We start from the raw sequence: 20,055 nt of genomic DNA, 5'->3' as shown, positions 1-20,055 counted from the left end.
TAACTACAACACAAGACCCAAAAATGTAATTTTGCAATAAGAGATATTTCAAGCTAAATATTATGAAGAGAAAGAGAACACTTCGGAAGAAGGATCAGGGAAGCAAGGACATGGCAAATAAGGTCAACTGCTATGATGGCTAATAGTGAAGAGATGGCAGCTGTATCCATTCTATTAAATAAAGAACTTTTCATTCAAGTTGTTATGCTAATGATATCCTGGAGAGCAACAAAAGTTTTATACTGCACATCACTAAATTTTTAGCAGAAACAGCATTAAGCATTTTTCAAAGGGTAGTCCAAGATAGGACACACTGAAGCAGCTGAGTAAGAGGGCAAAATCCAGCCTCAGACACTTAACACTTAACTAGCTGTGTGACCCTGGGCAAGTCACTTAACCCTGATCGCCTCACCACCCCCCTCCAAAAAAAAGAAAAAAAAAAGAGTAAGAGGGCAAAAAGGCATGAATGTGGGAAAGACTAGATCTAAATAATGCAGCAGAGCATTCTGTACCAAATTACTACTTCACAAACCAGAGCTTATTTTAAACTTTGATTTGTGCAAGCTGCATGATCTTAAAATATCATGATTCCTGGGAGAGAAAAATAAATGGCTGAAATTCTAAAATTTTCTTACAGCTTGCTTGCTATCTGAAATTCTTCATATTTACCACAGCCCTTTTCCTCTCAAACAAGTAAAAGGAGGAAGATCTTAGGCTTATTCCAAAAGTTAAGTCTCTGCTTCAGGCTCTTGCATATATCTAAAGGGCTCAATTTGGAAGTCTACAAAAGCTGCTTTCATCTGAGCTCTATGTCCTGAGCCCAAGACAATTCTGTCTTTACTTACACTGCCCCTTTTCTTCCAGGATTTTAAAAGGCTTAATAAAAACTTTAGGCAAGCTTTTTCTGTATCTACTTTATTGCACTACTTTTTCACACTAATAAACTCAAGAGAGCAAAAAACTTCAATATCACTTAATCTGTATCAAATATGGAAATATAAATTATGATTTTTGACCACCAGATAAACAGTTTATAGAGCCTCTGTATTAGGATGTATTTTCCTCTAAGTATCTTCCAGGCTCAGTTGTAAAGACAGGTGGAGCAGCAGCAGGGTACAATGTAAAGAATGTATTCTGGACTTTGTCAGAAAGACCTACTTCTAACAGTTAATAGAAGTGTAACCATGGGCAAGTCACTTAACAAACTCTGAGCCTCAGTTCCTCATCTGGGAAATGAACATAATGCCATTATAATCTACATTACAGAGTTGTTATGAGGTTGAAATGAATGGTTTCAGGAATATAGGTAACTGCAAGTAAGAAAGTCACCTTTACTGACAACTGTTCTGCAACTTAAAGTTTTAGTGATTTAGTGGCCTGGGAATTGAAAAGTTAAGTGACTTGCCAAGGATCACACAGCCAGTATGTGGGCCAGAGGCAGGACTTCTGGGCTCTGAAGCATATCCACTTCCTAATCCAGGCAAATACTTTTTAAGTCTTCTTTTCCACTTCACCTTTCTACTTAACATACAAGCCAAGGTCAAGAATCTCATCCCAGGTCAGTTGACAGATATCATTAACTGTTATTTTTACAGCTATATAGCACTTTATAGTTTTATAAAGTGCTTTCTTTATATGTCTATGGGATTTACCCTCATTTTACAGATGTACAAACTGAGCTTCATAGGAGGTTGAGTAAGTAACTTGCCCTGGAAGTCCTCAAAGAAAGAAATTCAAGCTTCTAAAGTCATGAAAAAAAAAATACTCCAAATCATTAACAGAGAAATGTAAATTAAAGCAACTCTTGAGGCTGTACCTCACTCCCATCAGATTGACAAAGTGGACAAAAAATGAAAATGACAAATGTTTTAAGGGCTGTGGGAAAACAGGCATATTGATATACTGTTGGTGAAGTTGTGAATTGGTATTCTGGAAAGCAATTTGGAACCAGGTCCCCCCAAATTCATATAATGTATATACCTGTTGACCCAGCAACCCCTACTAGGCCTATACCCCAGGGAGAGCAAAGAAAGAAGAAAATGTGTACAAAAATATTTCTAGCAGTTCTTTTTGTGGTGGCAAAGAACTGGAAACTAAGGTGGTACTCATTAATTATGGAATGGCTGAATAAATTATGGTATATGAATATAATGGAATATGCTGTAATAAGTGAAGAAAAAAAGAGGAACCTGAGAAGATGTATGTGGATTGAGAGGCAGAGTATGGTGAACATAACAAGAAAAATACACTATAAAAATCAATATTATAAAAAGAAACAATTTTGAAAAACTTAAGAACTCTGACCAATGCAATGATCAATCATGATTCCAGCGGACCAATGATGAGAAATGCTATCCTCCTCCTGTTACAGAAGTGACGGATTAAATATGAAGAATGAGACATTTTTGGACATGATCACTATGGGAATCTTTTTTCTTGACTACGATTATTTGTTACAAGGGGTTTGTTTTTCTTTTTCCATAGAAGCATGAGGGTAGTGGTGGTGGTGGTGGTTCATAACTGAAAAAAATAACATTTATCATCAAGGAGGGAATAAAAGTAATTTGTCCTAGCATTTACTTACTATTCTAAATCCAGACATTCAAGACCCTCTACAATCTGGATCCAGCCTTTCCTCATACAACTAACTCTCCTTTATTCTAGGTTCCATCCTCCCTATACTTTTCTATCTCAGTTCTTTTGCTTAAACTGTTTCCCTAGTCCTAGAATGTAATTTCCTTCTCTATCCTTTCTTAACTCTAACGCCTGCCCTGCGTTACTTCCAATTTATTCTGTAAATAGCTAGTCTGTACATAGTCATTTGCATGTTGTCTCCTAGGATGTGAAGCTTCTTGAGGGCAGAGACTGTCATTTGCTTTTCTTGGTATGTCCAGCACTTTTGCACAGTGCACACATAAAGTCCTTAACGATGTTTACTGATTGACATCCCCACTCCCGTCTGCTTAAGTCTTTCTCCTTGAAGGGCCAGCTCAGACGCCACTTTGTCCATGATACCTTTTTCCAGCTCCCCACCCCGCAACATTTTATCTCTTCTTTGTACTTATTATGACTCTTTCCCTGGCTTGCTGGCATATTGGTCCAGGCCTCCCGCACCAGGTCTTGCTCTTCCTCATCTCCTCCAGCTCTTCCTCCTCTCCCCAGAAGCTCCTGCCTTTCCATGCCTGGGTTCGGGACAGACGCGCTTGACTCTGGGGTAAATGCTTGACAAACCCTGGTGAGCTCTGGGCACCAGGACCACGCTCGAAGGCCCAGGGCCAAGCCTGGAGCCAGTCTGGCTCTCCGGGAGTCACATCCAGGGCTCTGGGCCCCTCAGCCAGGCGGCCCCTCCGCGACCTCTGAGCACTGAGACCCCCCTGAGCCCCTCCCCGGGGCCGAATCTCCTTTGGGCCCCCTCCTCACTCAGGCAGTCACCTTCGCTTGGGACCTGGCTGCGGGAGACCACTCAGGGAGGCCTGCCTCCGTCCTGCCCGATCACGCACCCTGCGAGGCCGGGGCGGGTTCCCCGCGTTTCTCCTCAGGAGCCCCCCGATTATGGCTCCCCCCACCCCAAGCCCCAGTTCCTCAGTCTCAATAACAGTAAAGCCGTCCCTTCCCACACGAGTCTGTCTGCTTTGTAAAAAGAGGCTTGGAGTGCAGGCCTCGCCGCCTAAGCAGCCTTTGCCTCCAGTCCGGGCCTCGCTCACCTACCTGCACACCTCAGCCGAGACCCCCTCAGCAGCGACCACCCTCCTCAACCGCCACCAAGGCCTCACTTTTCCCCTCCGACTTTGCTTTTTGAATGCTTTTGACCCTTTAGGGCTTCCGCTCCCTTTCATCCACTGTAGGACCCGCCTTCCCCGAGGCAGATTGGCTTATCTTTTTCTCTCTTCCTCCCCGGCTGCCGCGGCCTGAGCAATGGGAGCCCGGCTCTTCCATACAATAACCTAGAGTCCAGGCAACCTGATTGGACTTTACACGCTTTAGCGTGAGCATTGGCTAGCTAAGGCGAGGGAGGGGCAAAGCGGGAGGAGGGTCACCTGATCATGCTACCTAGATACCGATTGGTTGACTCTGGAAAAGGCCAACGGGGAGTGAGGTGGGTGTTTCCTAGGGGACGGGAGGGAAGGCGGACCGGGGCGTTACGGAGCGGGGGAGGGCTCAACGCGGAATGGCAGTGCCGGGGCTGCGCGTCCATCTTTATCGCCCGTCCGGAGCTGTCACAAAGGAGTCACCGCGCCACAGACCGTGCCTCCGTCCCACTGGAGACCACGAAAAGTCAGTCACGGGGCCCTGGCCGCCTGTTTTGCGGGGATCTCCAAGGGGAGAAGGAGGGCGGAAGGAGAGACTGGAGGGGCGCCCGTCGGGGAGGGGAGCGGCCCGAGCCGGCCCGGGGGAGGGGCCGCTGGGGAAGCTGAGGGAGGGTGACTGGGGCGGGGTGGGGCTTGCCGGGGGCGCAGTGGAATGGGCGGAGGGAAGAGAGACCGGGCTGCGAGAGGAGAAGGGAAGGAGGATTCGGGGCGCGAAGCTCCTGCAGGTGGGGAGCCGTGGAGCGGGGCAGGGGGCATTCGAGATTGAGCGCCGGAAAGAATCCTCAAGACTGGTAACAAGATGTTAAATCACTAGATTTAGAGTCGGAGGACCTGGGTTCGAACTTGATTTTTGCTGCTTACTATCTATATGACCTTGGTCAAGCCTTTTCTCTTCTTTGGGCATCTGTTTCCTTTTCTGTAAAATGAGGGAAGGGTTGCACTAGGTGATCTCTTAGGCGCTTCCTGTTCCAAATTCTATGATCTATCTAATCCAGCCTTCCCATTTATTTTGCCACTGGAAAAACTGAGGCCCTAAGAAGTCTGGAGGGTATTGTTTAAGGCTACATAAGATTAGTGAGCGATAAAACAGGGGCTACCCAGTTCTTTTGCTTCCCTGGCCAGGATTCTTTCAAATAGAGTTACAGGACTTAGAGCTGGAAGTGAGCTTAGAAATAAGAGTAATGTACATTTATAAAGCACTTTAAGATTTGTAGAGCACTTTCTTCACAATAGTCCTGTGAACTAGCTACTGCAGCTGTTCATCCCTATGATTATCGAAACTAAGGCCCAATGAGATGAAGTTACTTTTGTCCAGCTGGGACCTGAACCCCAGGGTCTCTTTCTTTGAAGTCTGGATTCAGTGCTCTTGCCACTAGGCCATGTATCCTCTCATATACTTAATCCAAACCCCTCATATACATATGAGAAAATTGAGGCCTGGAAAAGAGCAGTCTTCCCTCTAGATGACGTATCTTTCTAGTCCATGTTAAAATAGTGAGTAAATCATCTGTCTTTAGCTTCATTGGGTGATGGTGAGAATGAAAGAAATCCTCTCTGGTAAATCTTGTACTTTGAAACCTTTTGGATCAAAAGTTCATAGTGGTTTTGAATATTCAGCATTTTTGATCTACTGTGTTCTGGGAGTTTTGTGGTACTTAAAGAAAACCCTAGTTTCTTTTGCCCTCGATGACATTTAGTATTGAAACTGTAGAAAAAAATGTTCTAAACAGATTCCTTTAAAATGTGCTTCTCACAATTTCATTTTAAATATCCATAGTGATGCTTTATTTTTTGCCAGAAAAAATGGAAATACATGTAAATATATACTATAATAAGTCTTGAGAAAGCTTTTCTTACGTATTCACATCCTTTAGTTGTGTGGAGATAACTTTAATGCTTCCCTTTTTAGTTGTGATTTTGCCTAGTGATCTTAATATTTATTTAAAAATAATCTTTTAATAATGATAGCCAACATCTACATAACACTTAGTTCATACCAGGTATTGTGCTAAATGCTTTACAATTATCTGAATTTGATCCTCTCAACAACTGAGAGGTAGGTGCTTTTATTAACCCCATTTTACAGATGAGGAAACTGAGGCAAACAGAGGTTAAGTGACTTCCCTAGGGTCTCATAGCTATTACGTGTCCAAGGCAGGTTTTGAATTTAGATCTTTCTGACTGGTGTTGTATTCATTGCCCCATTAAGTATCAGGCACTGTGCTAATCTTTGAGGATACAAAGAATGTCCAAAGACAGTAGTCCCTGCTCTCAAGGAATGCACAGTGTAAAGGGGGAGACAATGAAAACAACTAGGTATGTACAGGATAAATTGGAAATAATCAATACAGAAAAGCTCCTCATAGAAGATGAGAATTTAGGTGGGACTTGAAAGAAGCCAGGAGGCAGAGATGAAGAAGATCATTCCATGCAAGAGGAACAGCCAGTGAAAATGCCTTGTTGGGAGGTGGAGTGTCTTGAAAAAAACAGCAAGGAGGCCAATGTCACTGGATTGCAGAGTACATGGGAAGGAGATTCGTGTAAGAAGACTGGAAAGGCAGGAGGCAGCCAGGTTGTGATGAGTTTTGAAAGCCAAATAGATGATTTTACATTTAACCCTTGATAGTAATATGGGAACTACTGGAGTTGATTGCATAGTGGATAGTGACATAATCAGACTTGTATTTTAGAAAGATTAATTTGACAGTTGAATGGAGGATTGAATTGGAGTGGTGAGAGACTTTTGGCAAGGAATCAAGCCAGAACACTGTTGCAGTAGACCACATGTGAAGTGATAAGGACCTAGACCTGGGTGGTGGCAGGGTCAGAGGTAAGGTGAAATCAGCAAATCTTGGCAACAAATTGGGTATGAGGGATGAGAGTGAGGAATCCAGGATGATACCTTGCTTACAAACTTGAATAACGGGAAGGATGATGGTTTCTTCAAGAGTAATTAGTAAATTTTGGGGAGAATATAACAAGTTCGGGTTTTGGACATATTGAGTCTAATTATATGTGTGAGACATCTAGTTCAAGATGTCTAATAGGCAGTTGGAGATTATGTCTAAACATTTGGAGAGAGGTTAGGGCTGGATAAATAGATCTGAGAATCATCATCATGGAGACGATAATTAAAATCATAGGAGCTGATGAGATCACCTAGTGAAATAGTTTAGGGGAAAAGAGAAGAATGCCCAGGGCTGAGCCTGGTGAGTGAGTGGGAGTGAACTGGCCCAAGAGACTGAGAAGGAGCTGTAAGGTAGTTGGAAAACCAGAATAGAGTAGTGTATGTAACCTAGAAAGAAGAGGGGTATCAAGGAGAATGAAGATTTTTGACTTAAAACATTGGTTTTTGCAAGCAGTTCATACCTTTCCGATTCCCTATTGTTTATCCTGTCCACTCTCACTTCTGAATCTCAAAAATTCTACCAGCTACTACAAGTTGGTATTTGGTTGTTTTCTGTTAGATTAAAAATTGCATTTTCCTGAACCAAATTTTTGTAGCAGCTCACTGTGTGAGATCCTGATCCATTCACCATTTTCTGAGTGTATGACATGTTCCTATTCTGCAGTCAATGGATATGGTTTTATATTTGTAGAATTATTTATTTTTAATTGTTCAAGATAGTTATTTCTGTTTTTGAAAGTCTGATATTTGTTAGCCATTTCTGCAGAAATACCTTTTAAAAACAACAGCAATATTAGTCATTTGTTAGTTTACTGATTTCCCAGCATAGATATTATCTAGACCTATAGATTAATGTGCTGTCTAATTCCTGCTTTTTGCCACATTCACAGCCTTAATTATTTATGGATCCCATAATTATTTTAAAATTATGATGGATTGTAAGAAGTATTTCCACATTTCAGTGAATTTGATCCTTCCTCCCTGTCAAAAAATCAAACATTCTTTCAGTAGTTAATATTTAAATTACATAAAGAAGTACCATGCTAGCATTCTTCCCAGTAGATCATTGGTCAGTTTTGAATGGGAAAAGTTAGAAGTAATATTGCCAAGAAAACCCAATCAAAATAGTGTTTTATATTTATTTTTCCATGTGTGTTTACAGCTGCCTCAATTGGAGTTGTATGATATATCTTGCATATAATAAAATTAAATTAGATTATTATAAAGAAGTGAAAGGATACTTTGCCATCTTTAAATTGTGGTTATCTTGAAATTATTTTAAATATGTTCTTAACCTTATTTTAAATGTGGCATTTAAAGTAGTAACACCCAAGATCACATGTTGTGTATGGGTGTGTGATTTTATGATTTTACAGTCCTCTGGGGACACTTTTGAAGAAGAATACAGTGGAGTCATCTGCAGTGTTGTGAAATTGAATAGGCAAGATATATTTGGAATGGAAGGACATCATTACTAGTAAATATTGGCAAATGTTATTTGGTAGTGGTGATACCATTGATTTAGTTTTAGATTAGATTTCATTTCTTCTAGTTTTCCAGGGCTAACTATATTAATCAGTTAGAATGGTTATTTCTGGTACAAAGATTGGAAATTTATTGATAGAGAGTAGTTAGGTATAGGACTAGAACTTGGGCTTTGAAACTTGGACCACAGGCATGTGCTCAAAATGTATCCTTCAGAAAAAGAATGTTTTATTTTGACCATTAAGGAGGAAGAGGGTAACAGTATGAATATTGTCTTCCCAGTTTAGCCATTCCGTCAGTGAGTCATCTTTTAGCCTGTATGTATGCCAAATAAGTACACAAATGTATTTTACTATAACTTATCAATATGCCTCCAAAAGGGAGTGCTGCAAGGTGTTGTTTTTTAAGGAGGCTGATAAATTTATTGTCTTTACTTTATAAGGTTTCATAAGTTCATAAGTAAAGCAACCTTTGCCTACTGACAATAATCTTATAGAAAGAGTCACCTTCACAAGTAACTTTTTATTGGTATGAAAGCTAAGAGGGAAAAGACAGCAAAGAATTGATCTCATAGGATTACCTGAGTAATAGAACACGTCACTCTGCAAGCTAAGGATCATAATTTTCCTCTTGCTGGAAATTGCGTTTGACAAAGTCTTTAGTTTCTGTTTGCTCCTGTGCAATTTGTTGGGTTTTATGTACCTCAAATATAAGGTTGCAAAACTATTTTTGCTCTTGTTCACCATAACTTCATTGCTTTGTGGTTCATCATTCACACTTTAAAATAGAAATTCTTTTATTAGTGGAAGATATTTTTGGAATATTTTCCATATATTAAAATTTAGAATATATTCATTAAACAAATGTTTGAATTCCTATTATATTCAAGATACTATGCAAGCGTTCACTATTCCCAGGTCTGATTTATTGCACATCACTTTCTAGTGTATTCAACTGAGTATTTTCAGACTTCATTTTAAGTGGATCTCATTATATTCAGAATGGGGTTACATTATTCATGCAACCTACTCAATTCGTTTCCTTTTCTCATTAACAAGAGAATTTTCCTGTAGTTTAGAATTCCTTTTCCTGTGGATTTTCACTCCACATGTGTTTTAAGAATAAAGGATTCTAACTCCTAGCTGTCTTTTTGTTAGTCTTATTATTTACTATGTGAGGGAAATGCCCTCTCCTTCCAGCATGAAATCATTACATTTTTCCTCTGTTAGAAACTTTATGTATTCAGGGACAAATTCTCTGAATTTTTGAGGAGACTTCAGAAATTAATTACTTATTAATGATAACTATTCTTTTCTGATTCACTTGTTTCAGTTAAGTCTAGTGATTTTCTATCAAACTCAAAGATTGTTGCCTCTGGAGTCAAAGGATCTGGGTTCGAATCCTACCTCAGACACTACATGTGTGATCTTGTTATTTAACCTCCTTAAGCCTTAGTTTCCTGTCCATAAAATGATGGGGTTGAACTGGATGTTCTCTGAGGCCTCTTCCAGCTCCATATCCATGATCATGGGCATCAATTTTGGTTTCAATTTTTTTTAATTTGAGATTTTTATTTTTATTTAAAGGGTTAAAAAGAAAGATTATTTACCTTTTTTCAGTTGTTCAAAGCCAAAAATGAGCCAAAGTCACTTTTTTCTATTATTCTCTTTTGTCAGGATTCTCACCTACCACCTGCCCCTCAAAACTGTCATAACCTTTCAGCTGCTCATATTGTTATAGTCATCTAAATACTGTTTCGGTTTGAAAATTCACTAATTCCTTAGACTCAAAGTCATTCAGTCTCAACAAGCATTTGTTAATGTTTTATTGTGTGCCAGTCACTGAAGATACTGAAAAAGGCAAAAACAGTTCCAGCGCACAAGGAGTTTACATCCTAACGTAGGACACAGCGTACAAAAATTTAGGTGCAGACACGTTCCATGCAGAGTAAATGGAAGGCAGTCTGAAAGGGGAAGACCAGTAAAAGTCTCCTGCTAAAGGTAGGCTTTGAGCCAAATGTCAAAGGAAGCCTAGGAAATGAAGAGATAGAAGTAAGCAGGCAGAGTGCAATCGCCAGGTGTGGGGGACAGCCAGTACAAAAGCGTGAAGACTGGCTTGTCATGTTAGAAGAGCTACACTAGACCAGTGTTGGGGGCTCAGAGTGTGTGCGAAAGTGTGGGAAGTTAAGTGGAAAGGTGGGGAGGGGCCAGCTTATGAAGAGCTTCAATGTCGAACACAGGCATTTATCTTTGATCCTGGAGATATTAGGGAGCCCTCATCAAGGGCGGGAGGGGGAATGGAGTGTTACATGCTTAGTCCTTCACTTTAGAACAATCACTTGACAGCTGCTAAGTGGAGAATGGGAAAAAGAAGATGAGTCAGGGAGACCAATTAGAGGGCTGTTGCAATAGTCCTGGTGAGAGGTAATGGAGGCCTGAACTCAGTTTATGGTTGTGTGAGTGGACAGAAGGGCACATTTAGGAAGAATGTTATGAAAGGAAAAATGGATATGATTTGGCAGCAGATTGGTTACACGAGGAGAGTGAAAATGAGAAGTCAAGGATGACACTAAATTTATGAGTCTGGGTGACTGGGAATATGGTGGTGCCCTTTACAATAATAGGGAGATTAGGAAGGGGGAGGATATGGGGAAACGATCATGAATTTTGTTATGAACATGTTGTTTTAAGTGCCTATAGGACATTCGGTTTGAGATGTCCAAAAGGCAGTTAGCGATGTTGTAGCTCTGGCTAGAGGCTGGATCTGTACGTTTAGATCTGGGGATTATCTGCATAGAGATGATAATTGAGTCCACAGTAGCTGGTAAGCTGGCGTGGGGTGAAGAGGACCTAGAGTGGAACCTTGGGTTACACCCATGGTTAGAGGGCATAATGTGAAGGAAGAACCGGCAAAATAAACTGAGAAGGAGTGGTTGGACAGAGAGGAGGAGAACCAGGAGAGGGAGCAGAGCATAGAAGCCTGTGCAGGGCTTTTTAAAGCAGAGGCGTCAAACACATGGCAACTGGCCCACAACACTGCAGAGTTCAGCCACAGACAAATTAAAATGTAATTCATATTTAGCAAAATGAATACAAATACAATGAAATATAGTATTAGATTTTAAAAACTAAATCAATATATGACCTGCAAGGATATTTATATATGGTTTAGTGGACTGCAGTTCTATTTGTTTGACATCACTACTTTAAAGCATACTTGTAGAAAAATTGTCATCTAAGTCAGTAGTCTCTAAAATGTGGGTTCCTCAAGGGCTATGTGATCAACCAGTCAGAGGAAGTGAAGATGGTTCCTCATCACGCTATAATCAGTCATGTATGCATGTGTACTTATCTCCAACATAACTACACTAGACCCCTGCACCTATTATTATTCAGCACTTCTCCCCTCCTCTCCTAAAACAGAGGAATGACCATGTCACTTGCTTGAATTCATTAAACTTTGGTTGCTCTCTATTGATTCTAGGATTGAATTTCATCTTTATCTCATCCTTTTTAAATTTTTATTTTTATGTAAGTTTTATAAGGTACATCATTAGTAAAGTAGTGTCTGTATCTTTATATATACATTAAGTAATTATACATATATTGGGTACACATGCTCAAAAATACTTTACTGATGGGGTATGCAATCCAAAAAAATGTGGAGATCTATATGACAGCATCCTCATCTCAAAGTGAAAAGAGGCAAGAACTTGGTTAAAACACCTGATCATTTGAACACTTCTCAACAGTGACAACATGTCAATACCAACATCCCAAAATCACAACCTGTAGTAGTAGTAAAGCAGAGATTTGAATCTTGGTCCTCTAACTCAAAACTAATGCTCTTCCACTTCACCACACTGACTCATTAGAAATTTATTTTCTTAGTCGTAACAGTTTGCAGTGAAGTCACTACATACATCATTACTGTTTGTACTATTATTTTACTCTCTGAAATGGGACTTAAATACACATTACAGTGCCTCTGAGTAATGAATGGGAGCTGAGAGGAAAAGTGGTTTATTGCCTGAAGTCTGTTTTTTCCTTCTTGTGATCATTCATTTACCATTTTCTCCTTTCTTGGCATTATGGTACCAAATTCCTTTTTTTCAGGGGGGAAAAACTTTTGCTGTCACCAGGCAGTATTATGATTGGCTACAAGCAAATATTTGAGGCAGTGAATCATTGATTCCTGGATCATTTGTTTGAAGGAGCTAGACTTGTGCTTTTCTTGGCTGAATGTTTCAGTGATGATCTGTTAATGATGGAGAGGTCTATGGTTTGTACTGACAGCAAAATAAAAAGACCGCACTACTTTAGGACCTAACATGTCTAAAGCCAGGCTTAAATTTTTTCCCCAAAAAACAGATTCCTTGTTTTTTCAGTTACTCCGAAGCCCCAATATAGAAATAGAAGATCCAGTTTTATCTTTTCTTTAAAAAATTAAAAACACTTATGTAGTTTGAGGAAACAAATTTTTAAAAACCTTTTACTCTTAATTGTGCTTTTGACCTTATCACTCTGCTACGTAATAAACTCCATAGGTTCCATATCACCTCCAGGATCAAATATAATCTTTTCATTCAGAGTCTTTCATAACCTTCCCCCCCCATACCCCTACCTTCCCAGTCTTCTTATACCTTATACCCCTCACACATGCACATGCATTCTGGGATCCAGTAGCACTGCCTCCTTGCTGTTCCTTGAACAAGACACTTCTCCTAATTCCAGGAATTTTCACTGGCTCTCCCTCTGTACAAGGAATGTCCTCCCTCTTCATCTCTACCTTCTGACTTCCCTCAAGTCCCAAATAAAATCCCACCTTCTATAGGAAGCCTTTCCCAGTCTTTCTTAATTTCAGTGCCTTTTCTCTGTTAATTATTTCTTTTTTATCCTGAATGCGGCTTGTTTGTACATAATTATTCCTGTGTTGTTTCCTCCATTAGATTGTGAGCTCCTCAAGGTCGAAAACTGTCTTTTACAAAACTTTCATTGTATCCTAGCATGGTGCTGCCACATAGACTGTTTATTAATAATGTTTTTCCATAGTTTGGTAGTGCTAATATAAATAACAAAAATAACACTGAAAAGCAGTTGAAATTTGATTAATTATAATGACCAATCTTGATCCAGAGAACTGATGATGAAACACATCATCCGCTCAGTTGAGAAGTAGTCTGTGGACGTAGAGTGTGTATATACTGTCAGACTCCCTGTAGCTAGCTCTGTTTTGTTTAAATGTTCTTCTTTGTTACTAGGGAAGGTTAAACTGAATAGGGAGGGGGCTGAATATTTTAAGGGAAAATGACAATTTAATATGGTAACTAGATAACAAAGGGGAGAGAGCGTTATTACTGGAGTCAAGAAGACCTGCGTTCAAATCCTGCATCAGACACACTTATTAACTGTGATCTTGGGCAAGTCACTTTACTTCTGTCTGCCTCGCTGCTTCCTCATCTCTAGAATGGGGATGATGATAGCATGTACTTCCCAGGGTTGTTGTGAGGATCAAATGAGATAATATTTATAAAACACTTTGCAAACCTTGAAGGGTTATGTAAGTACTGCTGTTATAAAAAAAAAAAGAAACAAACTGTCAACAATATTCCTTTTTTATTTAAAAAAAGTAAGAAAACTATTTCTCTTTCAAACTGGTGGCAAAAATGCTTATTTAAAAAATTATCGAGCAGAACCAAGAGAATGTTGTATATAGTAACAGCAATATTTTTTGAAGAATAACCATAAATGACCAAGTTATTCTGAGTAATATAAGTACTCAGATCAACTGGAAGATGGTATCTACCTCCAGAGAATGAGTTCATAAATAGAATTACGCATAGTAACATACACACACACGTATGTCTTTGTCAAATGGTGGCCTTCTCTGATGTGGGGTGGGGAGGGAGGGAAGGAGACAATTTGAAACTTAAAATGTAACCCCCAGAAAATTAAATTTAAAAAAAATCTGTTGCCTTGATCTGAACATCCACTCTATAATCTGATAATAATTCAACTTATGGTTCTGTTTATTTCTTTAAATAAAGATGGAAACCCCATGAGAGCAAGGACTGCTTCATTTTTTGTCTTTGTATCCCCAGTTTGTTGAACATTCAGTTCAGGTTCATTGAATTGATACCTCTCGTGACTATTGGATGACTAAGTACTGAGGGCAAGAACAGGGTCATTTTCATAATTTTATCTGTCCCCTGCTTCTATCATCAGGGTCCTATGCATAGTAAGTTCTCAATAAATGTTGAGTAAATTAATATAGGGGTCTAGTACCTTTTTTGTTTTTATATTAATGTTCTGCCTTTGCATGTTCACAAGTAATACTAATTTCCAGTTCCACACAGCACTTATTTCTTCTGTTTTAATTGCAGTTAGGGTACCTTTTAGTATATATTGTACTGTGAAGCATGCAGAGGTAGCTCTGATAGTATTATTTTATTGTGATGCTATATTTGAACAGAATTCTAAACATCTCAACCACTTTATCCAAAGCATTTCATTCATAATCAGTCAGTTTAGAGGAGAGTATAACATTCTGTAAAGGTATGCAAAATAGAAGAATAAAACTTGTTCTTTACATGTGTTCAGCAAGTTTGGTTTTTTTTTTTTTAATGATTTATAGAATTTCTGGGAACTGGTACATAAAAATAGAAGGAAATGAAATTATCAATCCTTAAAAAATTCTCCATTTGATATGGCCTTTCCAACCCAGAAGTAGCTCTGAATTTTAGGGTTTTAGCTGTATAATTCTGGATTTATTAATGAGCACATCATTTATTTGTTATTTTTGAAAGTCCTTTGAGTTCTCACTGAAATAAGCATTGTTCAACAGATCCATTATTGAGTTGTATTTTAATTGAACTCATAGAGATTTGACAGTGACACTGGCAGTATTAATCAAATGGTACTTAGTGTTGTTTACTGGAACAACAGTCTATATCTTGCTGCTTTTAAAAGGAAGATCCTGAAAAAGTGTTTCATTGAATACCAGTAAGACATTTGTAAAAAATTAAGATGAAGTATGTATGTGGTTAATTGTCCACACTTTTGTCTGCTCCTCCATTACTCTCAACCTTTTCTGTGTCATGGCATGAATCCCTTTGGCAGGACCTACAGACCTCTTCTCAAAATGTTTTCAAATGCATAGAATAAACTATGTAAGCTCCACAAAGGAAACCAACGTTATTGAAGTATTTATCAAAATGATTTTGTTGTTGTTGAGGCAGTTGGGGTTAAGTGACTTGTCCAGGGTCACACAGCTAGTAAGTATCAAGTGTCTGAGGTTGAATTTGAACTCAGGTCCTCCTGACTGCAGAGCCGATGCTGTAGCCACTGCGCCACCTAGCTGCCCCTCAAAATGATTTTATTTTTTACGTTCATAGATGCCATCTAAAGGTATCAGTGCTTTTTTCCCTAATGAAATGTTCCAACTCTGGTGCTGAGTGAAACAAGAGAATGACATTATTTTCCTTTTATTCTCTCTTGTGCCTTTCTTGTCCTCTCCACTCCCATCGGCCTAGTTCAGGTCCTCATCTCTTGGGTCATTGTAGTAACTTTCTAACTGATTTCTTTGGCTCCAGTCTCTCAGAAATCCATCAGGTAACCTTCCTAATGCCCAGGCCTAACCATGCCACACTCCTGTGCAACAGTTTTTAGTAGCTTTCCATTGCCTATAAGATAAAATTTAGCCTGTTAATTATTTCTCTTTTATCGGACAAGAATATATAAAATAAAACCTCTAACCTGGAATTTATGGCCATTCACAAGCTAGCTTCAGCCTACTTTTCTACTTTTTTTCTTCAAAAAATTAAATGTCTTATTTATGCATTTTTAAACACAACAATCACTTCCCAGTAAACTTTCCTCCCTGATGTCATTCTTTACAGCAAACAAAAGACATTTGAACAAAACCATCCAGTAAAGCCACTGGGACTGACAGTATGTAAGATTCCACAGCTGTAGCCTACCACCACTCTGTGGAGAAGAAGGAAATGTGTTTCAGTATCATTCACTTTTCCAGGTTTATTTCATATTACATTCTTTCATACGGTCTGGCTTCTAACCATACTATAAAACTGTTTCCCCCATTCTTTTTTTGCTCACTTTCTTTCTGCATTCATATAATTCTGCAAATCTGAAATACAACTCAGTCCATTTCTGTGCCTATTATAGTGTTTTCCCTTCCTTTAAAACACAGCTTAGGTGCTTCCTCCTTGATTTCCCTGCAGCTGAAATTGATCTTTCCCTCATCAGAATTTTTAAATAGAATTTCGTCTATTTAAATGTTTTCCACTTTTTAAAAATGTGCTTTCTCTTTCTCTCAACTCCGTCTTGTCCTCTAGTAAGAGAGAAAAACAAAATCCCTGTAGCAAACATATCTAGACTAAGCAAAAAAAATTCCCGCATTGATCATGTCAAAAAACAATTTTTTTTTGTCTGAATCTTTTAAGTCCATTATACCTCTTTCTGGAAGTAGGTAGCATGGAGTCCTCTAGTAGAATCATGAGTCCTCTGGAATTATGTGAATAGTCATTGTGTTGGTCAAAGTTCCTAAGTCTTTCGGAGTTATTTATCTTTACAGTGTTGCTGTTATTGTATAAATTGTTCACTTGGTTCAGTTCACTTCACTCTGAATCAGTTCATACAGCCTTCTCAGGTTTCTCTAAAACTATCCCATTCATCATTTCTTTAGCACAATAGCATACTATTATGTTCATATACTTATCCAACCATTCCCCAACTCATGGGCACCTCTTTAGTTTCATATTCTTTGCCACCGCAAAAAGAATTGCTATAAATATTCCTGTACTCCCTTAGAGTTTATTTTGCTTAGGACTAATCCTCTTTATCTTCCTTTTTTATTCCCTTTTTTCTCCCCATTACTCTCCAGTTTCCCTGTCAAGTGAAATATATTTGTATACCCTTCTGTGTGTGTTTCCTCCTGTTGTTCAAATGATAAGGTTTAAGTGTCACCCACTCTACCCCTTCCAGCATGTTTGTATAGAGTTCTATTTGTACCTTGTATGTATGTGAGATAATTTTCCTCATCCTTCCTCCGAGGTCTTCCCTCCAAGTTTTTTTCTCATCCCTTCCCTCTTCATTCAAGATTATCAGCGCGCACACACACACACACACACACACACACACACACACACACACAGTATCAAAACACAACAGAACCATTCCCAGGCCCTCTTTCTAATTAAACTCCTGATGATGGTAAGGTTCTGAAAAGGACGCATGTATCATCTCGTATTAAAATATAAACAGTTTATCCTTATTTAGCCCCCTTGTGTTTGTTTGCTCATGATTACCTTCGTATGTTTCTCTTCACTCCTGTGTTTGCACTTCAAAGTTTATATTCAGTCTGGTCTTTTCATCAGGAATGCTTGGAAGACCTCTGTTTCATTAAGAATTCATTTCTTCGTCTGTAGAATTATACTCAGTGTTGGTGGACAACAAACAGTCTTGGTTGAAAGCTTATATAGCCTTTGCCTTCTGAAATATCACATTACAAGCTTTCTGCTCTAAATAGTGATAACTGCTATATCAGGTGTAGTCCTGACTATGACTTATAAGTACTTGAATTCTTTCTTTCTGGCTGCTTATAGTGTTTTCTTTGACCTCGAAGCTCTAGATTTTGATTATAATATTCCTAGGAGCATGCATTTTGGGATTTCTTATTAGAGGTAATCAGTAGATTGTTTCTGTTTCCACTTTGCCCTCTGGTTCTGAGAGATGGACAGTTTTTGAGGGGTTTGGGTTTGCTTTTTTTGTTTGGTTTTTTTAAATTATGTCTAGGCTCCTTTTTTGGTCATAGCTTTCAAGTTGTCCAGTAATTCTTAAATTTTCTCATCTTGATCTGTTTTTCAGGTTAGTTGTTTTTGCCATTAAATACCTTACATTTTATTTTATTTTTTTCAGTGTTTTGACCTTTTAATTTTCTTTTGTTGTCTCATGGAGTCATTAACTTCTATTTGATCCATTCAAATTTTCAGGTAGTTTTGTTGCTTGGACAAGCTGTTAATTCTCTTCCCAATTCCCTTTCTTTGTGCCACGCTGTTAGTTCCCTTCCCAATTCTTTCTTTCATAGTTCTCTTTTCTTTTCCAGTTTTTTCTTCTAGTGTTCTGATAGAATTTATTAAAAAAAATTTTTTTAAACTCCTTAAATTCTTGCTTTAGCTCTTCCAGGAATTCTAATTGAACTTGTGCCCAAGCTATGTTTTTCTCTGAGGCTTTGCTTGTAGATGTTTTGGAGTCATTCAGTTTTTCTGGGTTTCTGTCTTGAGCATTCATGTCACCATAATAGCTCTTTATGGTGGGATTTTTGTTTGTTTGCTCATTCTTCTATCCTGTTTCCAGACTTTAGACTTTATGGTAGGGCCAGGCTGTGCATCCTTCTAGAGGGGAATATTGAGCTTATATAGTCTAGGGTCCTGATGCTATTTTCATGGGCTATTGAATGTTGTATTATTTCAGGATCCCAGGGATAGCTCAGGGTGGTGAACTAGAAGCTTTCAGTGCTCCCCCAGTGATGTAATTCAGGGTAAAGTTTGATCACTACCTTCCTGGTCTATACTCTACATGTTCCTAACCTGGGTCTAGATCTGTGAATACACCTGTGGGCCTGCCCTATTTGGAGTTTCAGTAGACTACTGCTGACCTAGCCACTGTCAGACATCTGGAAAACTACTGGTTCAAAGTGACAGAACTGCAGGCTCCCCTTTGATCTGGGTTTCTTTCCCTGATTATTTCACTGCAGGCTTCAGCATGGGCTGTACACAGTGTAGGGCCCGTGACCTGAAATGCCAAAGTTTTTCTACATTCTTCTCTGAATCTGTGATCTGAAACTGGGTAGTGAGTGACAGAGCTGCCTGTTAACACCTATTCCTGTACCCTGTGAAAAGTTAGGCCCCTGTGTACTGAATCTGGCACCCCTTCTTGCCCTGGTACATGGCCTCTCCCTGTGCTAGAATTCTCTTTGTGGTTGTTCTTGGCTAGACCCTATCCCCAATATCTAAAGATCTTTCTGTGTCTGTCTATGCCAACCTGGTCAGGAAAAATGACACACTTCGATTTTTTTTTTTTTTTTTTTTGGTGAGGCAGTCGAGGTTAAGTGTATTGCCCAGGGTCACACAGCTAGTGTCAAGTGTCTGAAGTCAGATTTGGACTCAGGTCCTCGTGACTCCAAGGCCGAAGCTTTATCCACTGAGCCATCCAGTTGTCCCTTTTGATTTTTTTTAAATTAAATTTCCCAATCAGGAGGACTTGGTCTAGTGCAGGGGTGGGGAAGCTGTGGCCTTCTAGAGCTTTGGATGCGACCTTTTGAAGGAGTCAAAAATTTTACAGAACAAATCCTTTCATTAAGGGGATTTGTTCTGTGAAGTTTGGATTCAGTCAAAGGGCCGCACTTGAGGACCTGGAGGGCCACACGTGACCTTGAGGCTGCAGGTTCCCCACCTCTGGTCTAGTGGGTTTTCAAGATTTGTGTGAAAGAGTTTTGAAGTAAAGCTCAGCTGTACTTCTTCCTGCTCCTCTGCCATTTGTGGACATATTTTCATATAGCTATCATTTCCCATTGATGCGAATTACAGGCAGGGCTACCACCACCCTTTGCCAAGTCATTCGGTTAATAAATACTTGTTAAGCACTTAACTATGTGCTAAGCACTTATTCCAGAGAACCCCCTCCTAACTTGTGTCAAAAAAATTACAGCTAAGCAAAACAAGGCAATACGTTGGCCACATCTTTAAAAACTATGCCCCACTCTGTACCTCTAATCTGCCGCCTGTTTGCCAAAAAGAGGGAAGCATACTTCACCGTCAGACTTTGTCATTGCGTT

At 39.3% G+C, this 20,055-nt stretch overlaps 2 protein-coding genes across 6 annotated transcripts in view; one reads left to right on the top strand and one right to left on the bottom strand.

Moving 5' to 3' along the window:
- Window positions 1-3,855, bottom strand: part of FAM192A (family with sequence similarity 192 member A) — a 43,007-nt gene extending 39,152 nt beyond the window's left edge. Inside the window, exon 1 of the mRNA XM_027869307.1 lies at window positions 3,709-3,855. The gene's annotated coding sequence lies outside the window, so the exon portion shown is untranslated. The remainder of the gene's footprint in view (window positions 1-3,708) is intronic.
- A 303-nt stretch (window positions 3,856-4,158) lies between these two features.
- Window positions 4,159-20,055, top strand: part of RSPRY1 (ring finger and SPRY domain containing 1) — a 65,657-nt gene continuing 49,760 nt past the window's right edge. For 4 of the 5 annotated variants that reach the window (XM_027869327.1, XM_027869325.1, XM_027869324.1 and 1 more), the window contains exon 1: window positions 4,159-4,275. The gene's annotated coding sequence lies outside the window, so the exon portion shown is untranslated. Of the gene's footprint in view, window positions 4,276-4,562; window positions 4,601-20,055 lie in introns of those variants that run through there. The other variant, XM_027869326.1, reaches the window with a different exon arrangement.

The sequence above is a fragment of the Vombatus ursinus genome, unplaced genomic scaffold, assembly GCF_900497805.2.
Source record: "Vombatus ursinus unplaced genomic scaffold, bare-nosed wombat genome assembly UNPS02014793.1, whole genome shotgun sequence".
Lineage (NCBI taxonomy): Eukaryota > Metazoa > Chordata > Mammalia > Diprotodontia > Vombatidae > Vombatus > Vombatus ursinus.
The sequence above is the reverse complement of the archived record's forward strand: the minus strand, read 5'-3'. Positions and strand labels throughout refer to the sequence as shown.